General features: G+C 43.7%; 1 protein-coding gene across 1 annotated transcript in view; it reads left to right on the top strand.

Annotated features, from left to right (window-relative positions):
* Window positions 1–349: 349 nt before the first annotated feature.
* The window catches only part of LOC126285375 (sepiapterin reductase-like), a 136,860-nt gene continuing 118,617 nt past the window's right edge, over window positions 350–18,592 (top strand). Inside the window, exon 1 of the mRNA XM_049984701.1 lies at window positions 350–531. The gene's annotated coding sequence lies outside the window, so the exon portion shown is untranslated. The remainder of the gene's footprint in view (window positions 532–18,592) is intronic.

Raw genomic sequence — 18,592 nt, forward strand, 5'->3', positions numbered from 1 at the left:
CCCCTAGAACTTAGAACTACTTAAACCTAACTAACCCAAGGACATCACACACATCCATGCCCGAGGCAGGACTCGAACCTGCGACCGTAGCAGTCACACGGTTCCGGACTGAGCGCCTTAACCGCGAGACCACCGCGGCCGGCAATTCAGGTATTACAAAGACGCTATTGATAGTAAGAAAGTAGCAATAGCGCAGCAAAACTACGACATACGGCGTATTTTTTTACTGCCTCGTTTGTCTGTTTTGATTTTAAGCGTTTAGAGAAAACGCATTTCACTCTGTGAATACATAGTGAACTGTACCCAACGTCCGCCATTTCTTCGTTTTCAATTCGCGCGCCATATAACAACAGAATGAATAACGCCTGAAGCGTCTTGCAACCGCTCGTTATCGAGTGACGCACGTGTCACGTGATCCGGCGTACCGGCGTCTGGCCACGGTGTAGCAAGTAGAAACGAAGGAATCTCGAGTCAGTGAGCACCTGTGGCATCAAAGAGCGGTTGATTTGACGTATAGGTAATTCATTAAAGGTAAGTAAAGGTAGTGTAAATGCTACGTTGTTTCATTCGTGTCGTTTATTAAGGCTGAAATGTATATCCCTACAATATTCACGAAGTTATCTCTGTTTTGAGAGGCTCCCACCGGCTACTAGCGACAGAAACAACTGTCAAAAACATTGTTCCTGACTGTCCCTGTCCTTATTGTGATTTACGTAGCGTTGGGTCACTGTTTTATCAATACGTAATGTCGACGATCTTACTTGATATTTCTGTGCGTCCAAAGGCCTCTTTGTTGTTCTGTTTGCAATAGATTTGCGCGAGAAATATGCGGCGGTAGAAGTGACTGAAGTATCACTGTGGCAGCTAACTTCACGGCTACTGTGAACACTCGAAGCATATTTATATAAAGTGTTACAGGAAATCTTTCTTTTTCGCTTGAATTTACCAGGTTATTTTCCTTTTTCCTGGGTGATTGCAGAATTTCGCTCACTGCTGTGTTTTCGTATTACTGAAGCGGCAATTTCTATTTCTTACATCGTACGTAATTGTTCCGCCGGTAGGCGTAAACAAATGGAGACCGAAAAGCTTACAATAGGTTTTTAACTTACATTGAGCAAGAGAGATCTCAAGCGCATATTCAAATGTGTCAACTTCAGTGCAACAACCCGGCAGGTTAGATGTCAATGAATGCCTCCCAGACGAAGAATAGTATTGTGCGAAAACACAGAGAGCAACGCCATTCATCCATTGTATCTCGTAATTGTCATAATGAGGCAGAAACTTCAAGGCTGTGGACCGATTTGAGGCATACTTCAAGCTAATTCTGTATTAAAAATTAATATTAAAACGGTATGAAATCAAAAATTCTGTTGCCATGTTTTCTAAGAACGTGGAAAGCAGGACCGAAATGCAATAACGTAGCACTCCCTTTTTCTGTAATTTCGTCTGTTTAGAAATGACGTAGCTCGTACAGAGAATATGAGTTACTTGGAGTGATTGGCAGCTACTGAAAAGAAAGTTAAATGGATAACACGTTGCGTCGCGCGCCGTACCGCAGTAGCTGACGGAAAAACTGCAGAATCTGTGGGCATTCGCAGAAAGTAGTGGGCTTGTTTGCAATGTTTTAAGTTAATTGCGCGGTCGTTTTACAGAACGATCCCTAGTTGTAGCTATACCGATAAGAGGACGATTGTTAGCTTCAGTATTGTTGACAACGGAACGGAAACTGCTTACGGCGTGTCTTTGGTCTGAAAATGACAGCTGGCTGTTACCGTACGACGTTGTGAAATGCTCATATGATTCTGTCGTAAGTATAGAAATTAACAACGCAAGTCAATTACCTAATCACCAAGTCAGTTTGTCATTTTATTTACAAAATTTCACTCTTGTCACTATTCGCGTAATCAGAGTTGACACGCGGCGTGCGGTGGTTGATGGGAGCAACTTTAATAGGAAATGCCTTTGAAGCCGCTTCCATCAGCCACCCCACCGAGTGAGTGGCCGTTTGAATTGCACGAATTATAACACTCCTACTTTCCGAACTCCCCATAGAAGCATTCCTTCGTACATGCTGCACCAGCACTCCTTTGGCCCTGGAAGAAGAGTAAATCCGTTCGAACAGACCTCGGAAGGCCCAACGGCACCGACCGACCGCCGTGTTATCCTCCTCTAATTATTCGTTAGCAACGAGTCGGCGGCAGACCATTCACGACTGTCATTGCTCTTGTTTGAGGCAGGGAATTGATGGCGTCAGAGGCTTGGGGCATGGTGTAACGTTCCCGAGCTGATTACTTGACTGTAGTTAATTTGTTTCCTTTGGGTCTTTCGCGGTGGCATGCCTGAATCAAATCTGGTTTCACGCCGCGTCAATTTCAATAAAAATCTCGAGCTTTCGATGGCTATCTCCGCCATGGAAAGCTCGATAATTTTACTCGAACTGACTTCCTCGGCGAAAGACTCAGAGGACGCATACCTTTCCACGACGGTGAGGACGTAATGCGCTGTGTGAGACTGTTGGAAAAACTGTAGAAAAATAAATAACATGCGGCCGGCCCCCGGCAGTCAGTGATTTTTATTTCTGACGACGATAGAGGGGAGAGCTCGAGAATTTTATTCGAATTGACGCGGCTTGAAAATCGAGATGATTTTATTCCTGATAACTTGTTTTTTAAACTTATAATTATAACACTACTATATCAAAACGAACGAGCCAGTATGCTTAAATCAGTAAATAGCATATCGCGTCCTCGAAACTTCCAGAAACTGCAATCTAGATAAATGCAAGCTGTCCCAGGAGGGATGATCAGCATTCAGGGATATGTCAAGAAAGATCATTTGAAGGAAAAACATCTAGTAAATATGGAATCTAGAATGCAAATCTTGAGGGCTGTGAGCACTTGTTTAGCAGAAGACATTTCTTTTGCATTATAGAGGATGGAGTAGTGTTCATAGCTTTAAGTACGCATTTTAGAGCCCATATTTACTAGCATTTTTTTTTTTTTAAAGAAAATCGTTCCTGTCATGTCCCTCAATATTGACCATTTATCCTAGGACACCCTGTACATCTGAAAAGCAACAGCCGAAAAATTTGAGAGGTACATGTCATGCAGGTGATGAAAGAACTGCAATAGCAACAAATTCTTACAACTTCGACAACTTCATGATTCACGCGATGTGAAATCGAAGTGTACAGTGACCATTCTCAGTATTTCACAGAGCACTATTACATTCAGGGTCTACGGTTCTGACAGGGGCGCTTATGACCTTAATTGTTTTTGGACCCTAAAACAAAACTCTGGTTTCCCTTCAGAACGGATAAATCTTTCATCTTTTACTACAGTGGACACATTTGTGGAGGCTACGGCTATCCGAGCGTGTAATTCGGGGAAATGCTGTTTCAGCCGATTGCATCTTTGTTTCCGTCTACGTATGCAAGGTAGGCAGAAAATTGGTACATGTGGGAAAGTCAGCCCTGGTGTTTTTGCTTTGTGGAGGGTCATTCCCTTTCTGCCCTGTGCTACACAACTTCGTATGGTGTGACTGTTCTATCTCAAGACTCATGAAACCTGTCGGGCTTTGTCGTTGCAGCAGGCACAGTAAGACTGGGAATAAGCGCCTTGTCCTCTCTGGACTGTTTCCTACAACCGCTTAATTTGCGAGCCCATTCACATGAGCAACTACTCAGACGCAATTCACATAGAATTCGCTCGGTGCGGAGGTCTGGCGGGGACATGGCGCTGCCACGCCACCTCCATGTTAACGAATGAAGAAATTCTCAGAGGTGCGTCGTTTCGTGATTTGCGCGTCAGTTTGTAGTCAGGAATGGCGCACCGAAGCCACGCGTGGCAGAGACGTTAAAGTGGCGCTGCTGTATTCATGCATCCGAAGTAATGCGATGTGCCTAAAAATGGTTTTAGGTAAATCTGTAAACAGTTTCTCAGTCAAACTTTTACTTTCTGCGTAAAAGATTAAAAGCCACTGTTCGCACGTGTTCTCAGATACGTAGTCTTTCTCATTCGATTGTGAGGAAACTACTCGGTTGTACATCTGATTTTTCCGAGTCTGATAGTGACATCACAGGTGGATACTGAACTGGTTTTCTCAGTTACTAGTCATACTTCCCAAAGAAGTAATTCGCCAGGCATATTTGCGTTGAAGAGTTTAGTATCGGGCCACTTTACGCTTGGTGGGTTTTAGGGCATAGCTAACAATAGAAATAGTTGCTAACGGTGTAACGAGAGCGGTGAGCAAATAAGTCATACATTTTGACGTTTGGCCGAGACTAGCTATTGTCCACAGCACTCGACGTTATGGCCGCGTGTTATGCAGATTTGTGATTAGTGTTTCACTTTCGTATGTGGTTTATGAAGTCAGTTACAATCACATTTTAAGTTAATATGCAATAAGCGTTATTTTCATTTTAACACTAGAGATCGACAGTCGCAGATTCATTAGCAGAGTTAGCTCTATACAATATACGTAAATTGTTCTTGTCTACAGTAACAGTAATTCATAGACGAAACATTTTTTCGACCACATGCTGTCGAATAAATGGCGTGCGTTCCAGTGACCAATGAATGAGAAATTGGATTTTGATATTGATATAACTAAAATATTCTGTGTTCTGGATATTTTATGCTTACCTATTTTATACTAAGATATTTGGGCTTCTTGATGCAGACAGTTTATGTAAGATAAAACGCCATTTTGCATATTGTTGTGACTGCTATTACACAATTACTTATATTATCTTTGAAAAAAAGCCTATCTTTTTATATTCCTGGACGAACAACGTTGTGTCTGTGCTGTTATGTGGCTGAAACGCTCTGGTTTTTGTATTACTTACTGCAGAAATAAACTTCGTTTTTATAAAGTACAACACTGGTCAAAATGCACAATGTGTACTGCAATGCAAATCTGTAAAACCATCAACTGAGGACATGGGAAAATTTAACACTATTCCCATAGCAATTACACTAAACATGTAACCAGGATTACATTTTCTGTTCTCAATCAGTGTTTTGCCAGACAGACATGTAAACCCACTATTAATTTCGTACTTGCTCATAGAAATTCCGTTTTTCAGCTGGGATATACTGTTACATGTCAAGTAACGGTTTCTTGAAAATTTATAAGGTCTTATTGGACCAAACTACTTAGGTCATAGGTCCCTAAGCCTACATACTACTTAACCTAACTTAAACTAACTTACGCTATGGACAACACACACACACACACACACACACACACACACACACACACACACACACCCATGGCCGAGGGAGGACTCAACCTCCGAAGGGGGAAGCCGCACAGACCGTGACAAGGTGGCTAAGACCGCGCGGCTAACGGTTTCTTCTTGACACTTTACTGGCAGAAGTTTGTCATACAAGACAGTGAAACTGTGTTTTTATATAATGGCTGGTTTCTTGACCCAGTAAGCCTCGGCTTCTTTGTAATGCTTTGACAAATCCATGGTTGCTAGATATTATGACTGTTAGTGTAGTAGCGTTGTAAGATGAAATGTGCAGCCGGAGTTATTTTGAGTGAGTCTCTGTGCAACCCATGGTCTAGTGCACTAAGATGCTTAGGCAGATGATACACTTCGGTTTATTGGTAGAATACTGGGCAAGTGTAATCAGTCAAGGAAACAACTTACGAATAATTTGTGCGACCCATTCTAGCATATTTCTCAAGTGTGTGGGACCCGTATCAAATACGACTAACAAGGGATATTGAATGTTTACTGAGAATGGTAGCACAAATGGTCACAGATTTGTTTGACCCGTGAGAGAGTGTTTCCAAGATGCTGAAGGAGCTGAACTGGCAGACTGTTGAAAATAGGCGTGAACTAACCCAAAATAGTCTACTAACAGTTTCAACGACTCTTGGAATACCCTGAAACCCACTATGTATCACTGACGTAGGGATCGTGAGGATAAGATTATAATAATTAAAACACACACAGATGCATTCAATCAATCATTCTTTCCACAGTCCATAAGTGAATGGAATGGTAGGAAGCCCTAATAATCGGTGCAATGGGACGTACCATTTGTCTTACTATGATTTTCAGAATGTAAATCTATACCAATGGAATCATCTGGTTCCATGTTGCACTAAAGGAATCTATTGTCATTGGCGCTGGAAATGACTGGATTCTATTTTTCTGCACGAAAGGATATTTTGTTCCTCACTATAATGGCAAAATCTCTACATCACGGTAGGAAACTATGTCCATCAACTAGGCATCTCTGGTCTACAGTAATGAAACATTTACAGATAAGATTTTGGAGAAGTGCGGTAATATTTTGAACATTTCTCACAAGATCTGTAACATGTAGGCTTACGTTCAAATAAAAATAATATGAAAAATAGAAATTATGATCGAAACATTCCATTGTTTTTCTCTGAATGCTACCCTTCATTTTGTCTAACGTAATACAGAAATTCTTTAGAGTGGTTGTTTAAAAATGCTTGAAACGTTCAGGATAAAGTTCAGGTCTTCGTTATGTAGAATGTGCTACATTTCTTTCCTTTTTCCGACTGTAACAGATATATCCTAGATCTTCTTCACTACTAAACATCTACGAGCTATAAAGGATCCAGTGCACCAATATCTCCGTCTGATGAAGGTAACATATTCTGATGCATTCATAGCCTGACTGCCCCGCATCTCTGACAGCGCAACTCCAACATCTCTGACATCGCAACTCCAATGTGAATTCCCACAGGGGCTGAGCATTTGGTTGCTGGGTACAGGTTTGTGACCCTGGGTGCCTGACCTGAGAACTGGTTAGCGCCATCAGTCCTCTCTTACCGGTACCGTAAACTCCGGGCATGCTTCAGCGACCACCATATGGCGCAGTGGTGGAATGTTGTGTGTTTCGGAGAATGGGGGTTGGTTTCACCACCTGGAGAAATGTACATACTTCTATTTTTAAAAAAAAGAAGCCTCTAGCAGGCAACCACTAAGGCACCTGCGCCCCCCCCCCCCCCTCCCCTCCTGTACAAGGCTTGCTCAGGCATGCAAGGCTGTGCGTGGGTCGACAGTTGGTTCCCTAGAGATCGTGGGATCCCTATGTAATTGTCTCATCGAACTACTGCTCCTGATGGGATGGGTGTACCGTCAGATAGTATCTACATCCACGTATCAAAGAGCTTAGTTGGTCAGTTGTCCCAAAAAGAGGTCTCAGAATCTTAGTGACAGGGCATTAATCTGCCATAACACTTTTATTGAAATCAAGAGAACAGGGGGAACCTTTGAGAAGGTTTCCCCTTTCTGTAGTCACAAGGCATTGTTAGGTATTGTTAGGTCCCTAAAAAGTGTCGAACAACTTTCTAATGGAACACTTCTAGCTGAAGCTGCTAATTCAAACCTAGTAGCTAAGCTTCTGGGATGTAAGGCCGTAGATAATTACCTAGTCGAGGCTGAGTTGCATGACATCCTTAACTTTAGTGAAGGCTTGGTTAACTGCTCTGATGGAGGTGGATCCTGCGGAGATATGTAAAGAATGAAAAAAATAGGGGTATCACGGAAGTACAGAACTAATTGAGGAGAGTCAATGGCAAATTGGAAAAATCTGCAACATTTATTCCAACGTTTAGTGCTCCAGAATTACCTGAACATATCCTTGCAGGCTATATCCGTCTTATGGTCTTCCCCTTTGTCTCTGACCCAATATGATGCTTCAAATATCAAAGATTTGGATTCTTGTAGAGTTCCTCTGAAACTTGTAAATTGCTCTGGGGATCGCCCAGTGTGGAGCAGAAAGCGTCAGGTTTACAATGAGGAAAGGTAAATTAAGGAGCTGAAATTCAAGACACGTGTAACCTATGGTGCTCTTCAGACACCAATCACCAAGTGTGATGTCTCCACACAAACTAAGATCACATATTAAGGTACAAGCACATGCACTTGTCGGTATCTGTAGGGGAAACGCCACACTTGAAACGGAAGTCATTTGAAAGCCATCAGTGATGGGCTTACCACCTAAGCCACATATCACTGCCCACCATCAGAAGCCTACTAAGCTGTCGCCTCAACCTAGGCAACCAGATCCTCCCATTAGTAAGGAAAAATGTCCTTCAAAATGTAACTCCAAGTCGAGGAACGTGGTAGTTAAACCTTCAAATTGGCGAGCTCTCTCCCTGTCTGTTGGGACTATGCCTGTGAGGATCTGGACTTCCAATCTGAGGAACCAGAGAGCTGGGAACTGGCTAACGTTTCCACTGACCTCTCCAGTAAACCACCACCTCTGAGGGAGAAAGAAAAGGCAAATCTTCGGTAAACAATGGCTCCCACAGGAACTTGTGTTGCAATGGAATTTAAATGGATACCACACAGATTTGGAAGAATCGCAGCTCCTGGTCCAGGAGAAACCGTTCTGCATTTGCCTACAAGAAACTCGCCTTAGTCACTGACATACCTACTTTATGGGTTTACCACGCCTACAGGATGGATGATAGTGCTGGAGACAGGGCTAAAGGTGGCTGCTAGAACTTTCTTAGCAATTGCTTGGATGGTCATGGTAAGAGTGTCAGTGGGAGAATGAATAGTTGCAGATGACAGAAAACAAACTCCTTCCCCCCCCTTCCCCCCACTTTCCCCCCCACTTTCCCCCCCACTTTCCCCCCACTTTCCCCCCACTTTCCCCCCACTTTCCCCCCCACTTTCCCCCCCACTTTCCCCCCCACTTTCCCACCCCACTTTCCCACCCCACTTTCCCCCCCACTTTCCCCCCACTTTCCCCCCACTTTCCCCCCCCCACACTTCCCCCCCACTTCCCCCCACTTTCCCACCCCCCCACTTCCCCCCACTTTCCCACCCCCCCACTTCCCCCCACTTTCCCACCCCCCCACTTCCCCCCCACTTTCGCCCCCCACTTTCGCCCCCCACTTTCGCCCCCCACTTTCGCCCCCCACTTTCGCCCCCCACTTTCGCCCCCCACTTTCGCCCCCCACTTTCGCCCCCCACTTTCCCCCCCACTTTCCCCCCCACTTTCCCCCCCACTTTCCCCCCCACCTTTCCCCCCACCTTCCCCCCACCTTCCCCCCCACCTTCCCCCCCACCTTCCCCCCCACCTTCCCCCCCACCTTTCCCCCCACCTTTCCCCCCACCTTTCCCCCCACCTTTCCCCCCACCTTTCCCCCCACCTTTCCCCGCACCTTTTCCCCCGCACCTTTTCCCCCGCACCTTTTCCCCCGCACCTTTTCCCCCCCACCTTTTCCCCCCACCTTTTCCCCCCCACCTTTTCCCCCCCACCTTTTCCCCCCCACCTTTTCCCTCCCACCTTTTCCCCCCCACCTTTTCCCCCCCACCTTGCCCCCTTTCCCTGTTTTACATAAGGCCTTATTATTTTAAAAAAATGTTGTGGGGTTTTAAGTGTTTGGCCTTCAGCCGATTTGAATTTAACTTGTTTTCCTCAGCCTAACTAAAGAACTGTTTTAAGAAAAGGCTTGTCTTTTAAATTTCTGATTATGCTTAAGTTTTAAGCTATTGGCCTTCAGCCGTTTTTAAATTAAAGTGGCTTTCAGCCATTAATTAAGTCCCAAAGATTAAAGCTGAGTTTAAAAAAAAAATTGGGCTCTTGTGTTGTTTGATCAAATAATAAAACTCTATGTTCGAGTGAAACTGACAGCCCTTATTTTGGCCCCTTTCCACAATTTATACTACATGTCCTGTCCTGTCCTGTCCTGTCCTGCGGGATTAGCAGGGCGTCTCACTTAGCACAGTTGGCCATAGCACTGGAGTCAGCGTGGCTCCAGATCCCTGTCGGTACCTTCCAGCTCCTCATCAAGTCTCGCAGGAGTCTGCACTGGAAAGGTGTCTACTCAGGCTATCTGGCAGGTGGTCACATTAATGTGACTGGACAGTGTATATATAGTCAGGGGGGAGAATAAATATTTTGTGAGTTGGTAATACAGACTATTCGCTTAAGATATGCCGTATAATGTGTCCAATGGGTCAGAGCCGTAACTAGTCTGGGGCAGCAAGGACATTGACCCATCTAGCACGAGGATGGAAGGCCCCTTGCACTCATAAGAAAAATACGAGAAAACGTGGAAAAATCTGTCAGTCAGGTGCAGTCCATCCTTATATTAAAATAATAATATTTAGCTTTGGATACCATTCTCACTCAGACATGCACTTCAGTCAGCTTCAGTTAGTAGACGATGCTGTTTCGTAGGTCCATCTACTCGTAAAGCAGATGTAACACGCAGAGTTAAAGATAACAGAAAAGTTGTACATAATTGAATTTTAAATGATTTAATTTTATTGATGTGTTCAAGAAAGATACCCTTTGCGCACAGAATTGAAAGCTAAGATTGGCAGTCACTGAAAACAAGTGAGTTTAGTCCGAAGACATAATTAGGTTTTCAAATTCTATAGGAACAGCTATACGCATCAGCCACCACATCCGGGGAATTTCTGGACTGGATCAGAGTCGGGCCGGTCGCGGTAGCCTTGCGGTTCTAGGCGCTTCAGTCCGGAACCGCGGGACTGCTACGGTCGCAGTTTCAAATCCTGCCTCGGGCGTGGATGTGTGTGATGTCCTTAGGTTAGTTAGGTTTAAGCAGTTCTAAGTTCTGGGGGACTGATGACCTAAGATGTTAAGTCCCATAGTGCTCAGAGCCATTTGAACCATCAGAGCCGGGGATACACAAAGATGGGGGATTTTTTTTTGCAGATGATACTACAAATTACTTGTCACCGAAACGGGAACACAGCATTAAACGGCGATGACTATAGTCTCAGGCCTGTTGGGCACAGTATCGTTACATCGCCAAAGTTGTCAGCGAGAAGAATTAACATATCAGTAGCTCGAATTCTAGAACCATCTACCTATTCAATATATACTAGGGAGTCGAGACGTCAAGAAAATATATTGGCCCTGAGCGTACGAACTACACTGACACAAAAACAAAAGCCGACCCATCTGAGATATTATATGTAAGCAGAAACAAAACTCCCAAATCTCATTTCATTCCGTTTATAAGACAACTGCGATTTAAAAGGTAAATTAGTTTTCTGACAAAAATGGAACTTAAAGTTTGGAATTCCTCTCCAACCATTACAAGTTTTTATAAAAACTTATTATTTCTTGTGATAAGTGCATGGAAAACGTTTCATGACACCACGGTGACACTCGAATTGGCTTAACAGTGTCTAGGCGAGCGAATACAGAGATCATTTCGCACGGATACTTCGTAGAACGATAAATAATGCGTAGTAAATAGATTTTCCTGTAATTAATAGATTTATAAGAATTCGTGCCTCTCCCACTTAAGTTTGTTTGTTAGCACTTAAATATTCCATTCACTTTGCAACGTAACATGTTCAATAAAATAACACATTCTATTTGGGTAGTGAGCAGTACTTAGCTTGAGATCTGCTATTGTCCTCGAGATATTGCCCAGAATTGGATTAACAATTTAGGTTTACACGGCGTTTAACGTGAAATAACTTCAGTGTGACACAGATCTTAGGCCGGGGAAAATCGAAACAGCGAGCCCAACCTGTCATACTCGAGTGCTTATATACATTTCAGGACTATTGGAACATTGTTCGTTGATTTTAGGAGTTACAAATCATCACATCTTGTTAATTTAACATACAGTTGGAAACGCTAAAATTGCTGTGATTCCATCAATACACATAATTCAGTCCGAAAAAGAACTTATCATAGGAATTTACACAAAATATTCAACACAATGTGTTCAGTTAATTAAACAGTAAATAAATGAGGTACAGTCAATTTGACGCCTGTATTTTGGGTGCGACAGATAGCCTGAGTAGACACCTTTCCAGTGCAGACCCCTGCGAGACTTGAGGAGCTGGAAGGTACCGACAGGGATCTGGAGCCACGCTGACTCCAGTGCTATGGCCATCTGTGCTAAGTGAGACGCCCTGCTAATCCCGCAGGACAGGACAGGACAGGACATGTAGTATAAATTGTGGAAAGGGGCCAAAATAAGGGCTGTCAGTTTCACTCGAACATAGAGCTTTATTATTTGATCAAACAACACAAGAGCCCAATTTTTTTTTAAAACTCAGCTTTAATCTTTGGGACTTAATTAATGGCTGAAAGCCACTTTAATTTAAAAACGGCTGAAGGCCAATAGCTTAAAACTTAAGCATAATCAGAAATTTAAAAGACAAGCCTTTTCTTAAAACAGTTCTTTAGTTAGGCTGAGGAAAACAAGTTAAATTCAAATCGGCTGAAGGCCAAACACTTAAAACCCCATAACAGTTTTTTTGAATAATAAGGCCTTGTGTAAAACAGTTCTTTAATTTGGGCTGAGGGCCTTAAGAGCAAAGCAAATCTCATTTTAAAAAATCGGCTAGAGGCCATACAAGTACAAACAACAACAAATGTTAAAAAAATAGGGCAGCACACCCAGGGGCGCTCAGATGTTCAAGGATCGTCCTCAAATTCAAATACTAACGCTTGCTTAGCTGAGACAGGCAGTCGGGCCAACCATTCCCGATCCGACAACAATCCAACCGACCGATAGTCAACGGACCCACCGACAATATAAATTCCACTTCACCCAACCAGGGCACGACAGGGAGTTCAATGGAACAATGTAGAAGATATTGGCGCCCACAGCCAATCATATATGTTTGATAATGGCCTACCTTCTGATCGTTATCGTTGCTCCCTGTCCTTTCTACGTATCACGGTTTGCTGAAGGTATTGGTGAGTGGGGACGATCACATTCGTGTTGCTCGCCAGTCGCCGTCTCAAAACTGTTACCTAGCGACGGTATGCGCCGCTGCGGAGACCTCTCTATTGTTGAGAACTGCCTCACGTCATATATTGTTCGCCCTTAAGTGAATAAGCGGAAAATAATCATCGCTCACTCAAAGAAATTGTCTAGTAATAACAGTAACTAGGCGGGGAAGATTAGGGCAGTGCACCCGTGGATGTCTCTACAATTTTAAAAAAGTTATTTAAAACGCCGAAGCTCATTGAAATCAATCAGGAGAAGTATTTCGCAATCATTAAACCGAGAGAGTTCTCGAAATCATTCTGACGTAAAGACAGGCGAATCATTTATTTCCTTCACTTAGAGTAAACGATACGTACATTAATTAAATATGTAGAACGAAAGGAATAGAATTTTAGTCTCTAATTTATCTACGATAACGTTGGAAGCTGAAGTGAATTAAAATTTGTGCTGCGATCAGGACACGAACCCAGGTCGACTTACTTTTTTTTTACTCATTTTGTTCGATATAGTTTGTTGCGTTTGGTCGGGGCGGACGTCACAATAGATCCGTTCCAATTGATCGTTGGTTCCTTGACTCAGTTTTTTTTTATTACAGGGAACACGCAGCCTTCTGACCGAACACGCTGAGCTACCGTGCCGGCATTTAGGCAGATATGCTGACTACTACACCACCACAGCATTATTAATAACATACCTTCACGAACTACATAATTCAAAACTCCAATTCACATTTCCCTTTGTATTGTCACTATAACCAGGGCTCTCAGACGTTGGAATAGCACCCCAGCATTGGACGTAATGGGGAAGTGTTACGGCAACCTACGACAGAACATCCGTCAAGAGTAGCGTATACAGTGGTATGCAAAAAAGAATAAAGTTATTACATTTAGTCGCGCTGAAGAGACTAACAGCCCTATATTATGAAGTAGATAACACCTACACACTTTTTGATCACAGCGTACTATTGTGATAGGATTTAAAACTCGTCTCGTGAACAGTTCCAAGGTAAAACTAGATACCAAATCCAGTACGTTGGGTTGGCAGATAAGAAACAATCTACACACTTAAAGAGAGAGATTTACTGACGTATTTTAAGGTTCTGACACACATAACTGAAATGTAACGAACGAAGTGTAGCAACAGGTCTCATAAACTTAATTTTCAGAGTCAATATAAACTGCTGAAAAGAATTAACACAGCACCTAAAGCCTTCCAGTCGGAGAGTTAAGGACGTCGCAGCTGAGTATGACATCTTACGAAACGGCATTGTCAGAAACCAAGATGGAAGATTAGGGTTTCGTGTACAGTTGACGATGTGGTCGTTAGAGATGGAGCGCAAACTCTTGTAGGGTGTAAGGATGGATAAGGAAATCAACCGTGTCCTTTCCAAAGGAACCATCCCGGCATTTGCCTCAGGCGATTTGGGGGGAAAGCTCGGAAAACGTCAGTCTGGGTTGGCGGACGTGGATTCGAGTCACCGTCCTTTCGAATGCGAGTTCATTGTCTTACCACTCGCTTGTTGTCAGAAATAGCTAGAGTCAAAGGATCATGCGCCAAACGATGTGAGACTTCCGATATTTGTGAAAGAGGAGCTACAGTTGAAACCCGCCTAGAAAACGAATTACAGTACACTACTGGCCATTAAAATTGCTACACCAAGAAGAAATGAAGATGAGAAACGGGTATTCATTGGACAAATATATTGTACTACAACCCACATGATTACATTTTCACGCAATTTGGGTGCATAGATCCTGAGAAATTAGCACCCAGAACAACCACCTCTGGCCGTAATAACGGCCTTGATACGCCTGGGCATGGAGTCACAGAGCTTGGATGGCGTGCACTGGTACAGCTGCCCATGCAGCTTCAACACATCACAGTACATTAAGAGTAGTGACTGGCGTATTGTGACGAGCTAGTTGCTCGGCCGCCATTGACCAGACGTTTTTAGTTGGTGAGAGGTCTGGAGAATGTGCTGGCCAGGGCAGCAATCGAGCATTTTCTGCATCCAGAAAGGCCCGTACACGATCTGCAACATGCGGTCGTGCATTATCCTGCTCCAATGTAGAGTTTCACAGGGATCGAATGAAGGGAGTGCCACAGGTCGTAACACATCTGAAATGTAACGTCCACTGTTCAAAGTGCCGTCAGTTCGAAAAGAGGTGACAGAGACGTGTAACCAATGACACCCCATACCATCACGCTGTATAATAAGCCAGTATGGCGATGACGTATACACGCTTCCAATTTGCGTTCACTGCGATGTCGCCAAACACGGGTGCGACCATCATGATGCTGTAAACAGTACCTGGATTCATCCGAAAAAATGACGTGTTGCCATTCGTGCACCCAGGTTCGTCGTTGAGTGTACCATCGCAGGCGCTCCTGTCTGTAATGCAGCGTCAAGGGTAACCACAGCCACGGTCTCCGAGCTGATGGTCCATGCTGCTGCAAATGTCGTCGAACTGTTCGTGCAGATGGTTGTCGTCTTGCAAACGTCCCCATCTGTTGACTCAGGGATCGAGACGTGTCTGCACGATCCGTTACAGCCATGCGGATAAGATGCATGTCATCTCGACTGCTAGTTATACGAGGCCGTCGGGGTCCAGCACGGTGTTCCGTATTACCCTCCTGAACCCACCGATTCCATATTCTGCTCACAGTCATTGGATCTCGACCAACGCGAGCAGTAATATCGCGATACGATAAACTGCAACCGCGATAGGCTACAATCCGACCTTCATCAAATTCGGAAACGTGATGCTACGCATTTCTCCTTCTTACACGAGGCATCACAACGTTTCACCAGGCAACGCCGGTCAACTGCTGTTTGTGTATGAGAAATCGGTTGGAAACGTTCATGTCAGCACGTTGTAGGTGTCGCCACAGGCGCCAACCCTTTGTGAATGCTCTGAAAAGTTTATAATTTGCATATCACATCATCTTCTTCCTGTCAGTTAAATTTTGCATATGTAGCACGTCATCTGCGTGGTGTAGCAATTTTAATGGCCAGTAGTGTAGTAAAGGAACTTTGCGAGGACGAGAGGCTGGCAGAGCCCGTAACTGGGATTAAAGCAACACTTTCTTATTCAGCGATTGACTAAATAACTGGTTTTAAGGAATGACATGTGGCTTAGATGCCTGTGGGGTAACACAACTTTTTTTGTACCTACCGCTTGTGGCGAAGATCTCAAAAAATGAATACTTACTTGCTTGTCCCCGTGTTCCCTCGATGTGTGTTTCTCAAGAAAGTGTCTGGCACTGTAAGACAAGACACACAACGAATGAATCATGCGAATGGGGTGGAAATCGGTAAATGTGATGTACATATACAGACAAACAAATGATTAAATTTCCAGAAAAATTGAGTGGTTTATTAAAGAAAAGCAGCTTCACAAACTTACCAAGTCAGTAACTCGTAGGTTCTTATATGGTCCTTATGCAAGCAGTTATTCGGCTTGGTTTTCATTGACCGAGTTGCTGGATATCCTCTTGTGAGGTATCGTGCCAAATTCATCCAATTGGCGCGTTAGATCGTCAAAACCCCGAGCCGGTTGGTGTGTTCCAAGCGTTCTCTGTTGGGGAGAGATCGGGCGACCTTGCTGGCCAGAGTAGTCTTTGACGAGTTCGAAGACAAGCAGTAGAAACACTCTTCGTGTGCTGGCGAGCATCATCGCGCTTAAATGAGAACAAGGTGAGTTATAAAGGGCAACAAACCCGATCATAGAATATCATTACATATCACTCTTCCGTAAGTGTGCGACGGATAATAACCAAAGGGGCCCTGTTATGAAAAGAAATGGTGCTCTAGACCATCATTCCTGATTGTCACACCGTATGGCAGCCAACAGTCAGGTTGGTATTCCACTACCGGCCAGTGCGTCTCAAGACAAGTCTTCGCCCATCATTGAGACTCACTTGGAAGCGGGGTGCATCAATGAAGATTAGTTTACTCCAGTCAATGAGATTCCAGGCCGAAGACTTTTCTGGAGACGCCCCTGACAGCAGTGGAATATCAACCTGTTGCCCGCCACACAGTCCAACAGCCAAGAGTATTGGTCTGGATGGCCATTTCTTTTATAGAAGAACCCCTTTGTTTATCACCCGCGGCACCCTTACAATAGAGCGGTATGACGACGATATTCTAAGACTATTTTGTTGCCCTTCATGGTACGCCACCCTCGGCTTTTATTTCAACAAGGTAACGCCCACCTGCACACATAGTTTCCACTGCCTGTCTTCGTGCTTGCCAAATCCTACTTTGGCCAGCAAGGTCACGGAACCTCTTCCCATTCTGAGAACGTTTGCAGGGCCCTGCAAGCATCTCGGGATTTTGACGATCTAACGCTCCAGTTGGACAGAATTAGGTACGATATCTCAGGAGGACATCCAGCAACTACGAGGGTAATCCCAAAAGTAAGGTCTACGTTTTATAAGTACATAGACCTGTTTATTTCTACAATGGTTTACATCAGTTTACAGCTTGAACATTTAGCTATTTTTCTACATAATCACCATTTATGTCGATGCATTTTTGTAGACGCAGTGGCAGTTTTTGAATGCCCATGTCATACCAGTTCGCCGTCATGCTGTTCAGAAAGTTATAAATCTCTTATTTCACCTCGTCGTCGGAGCTGACTCGGTGGGACCACAATTAACGCAGACAGGTACTGTGAGACTCTGAAAAAACTCAAGCGGGCAATTTAGAACCGGAGAAGAGGAATGTTGAGCAAGGGCCCACTCATTCTCCACGACAACGCTCGCCCACTTATCGCTCGGCAAACCGTTGCTGTCCTGCAACAGTTTCAGTGCACCTACCCACCCTATAGTCCTGACTTGGCGCCCAGTGACAATTACCTGTTCGGTAGGTTAAAAGAACATTTGGCCGGAAAGCGATTCAACTCCGACGACGAGGTGGAAGAAGAGGTTCATAACTTTCTGACCAGCATGGTGGCGAGCTGGTATGACAAGGGCATACAAAAACTCTCACAGCTTCTACAAAAATGCATCGACAGAAATGGTGATTATGTCGAAAGATAGCTAAATGTTCAAGCTGTAAACTGATGTAAACTATTGTGGAAATAAACTGGTCTATGTACTTACAAAAAAATAGGATATCTTACTTTTGGGATTACGCTCGTGCATCATTCAATGCCCAGACAGATAACTGCTTGCGTAAGGGCCGGATGTGGACCAACGCGTTTTTGACTTGCTAAATTTGTGAAGCTGTTTCTGTTGAATAAATCATACAATTTTTCTGAAAATATGATAGTTTGTTTGTAAATGTACATTACATCTATCGATTTCCATCCCATACCGATAATTCCTTCGTGGTGAGTCGTTTTTTTCCCTTAGAGTGTAACTTAGGTAGAAAATAAAAGTTCGTAATATTGATTTTTCTAAAACGGGGGCGATTTTATACTTGCAAGAACGATGGAAAGCTGACTAGAGTTTAGGTCACTAATCAAATACACTTCGGTAACAGTTCACGTTTTTACATGGATATTCAGTTATGTACCTTCTTTGAAATTATCTTTACATTCTTGTTTTGTCTTGCAGTACAGTTTTACATACAACCAGCAAACACCCACTACCGGTTATCTAGAAGATCGAATTCCCACGTGTAAAACGTCATAGCTCTCGAACCGTGTAGCACAGTGATACAGTTTTGTATGTTCATTGGATGGTATATCTGGATACTGGATGCAAAATATTTTGCGAATAGGATTTGTAGTGAAGAACTAAGAAATTAAGTCATGCTGATATTGCAATTTTACTACTTGATTAGCGAAACTTTAGTAAGCGATTAACCTTTTTTTCCTTTCATCATGGGTAGGTGTTAGCGATAAAC

This window comes from Schistocerca gregaria, chromosome 8 (assembly GCF_023897955.1).
Source record: "Schistocerca gregaria isolate iqSchGreg1 chromosome 8, iqSchGreg1.2, whole genome shotgun sequence".
Classification (NCBI taxonomy): domain Eukaryota; kingdom Metazoa; phylum Arthropoda; class Insecta; order Orthoptera; family Acrididae; genus Schistocerca; species Schistocerca gregaria.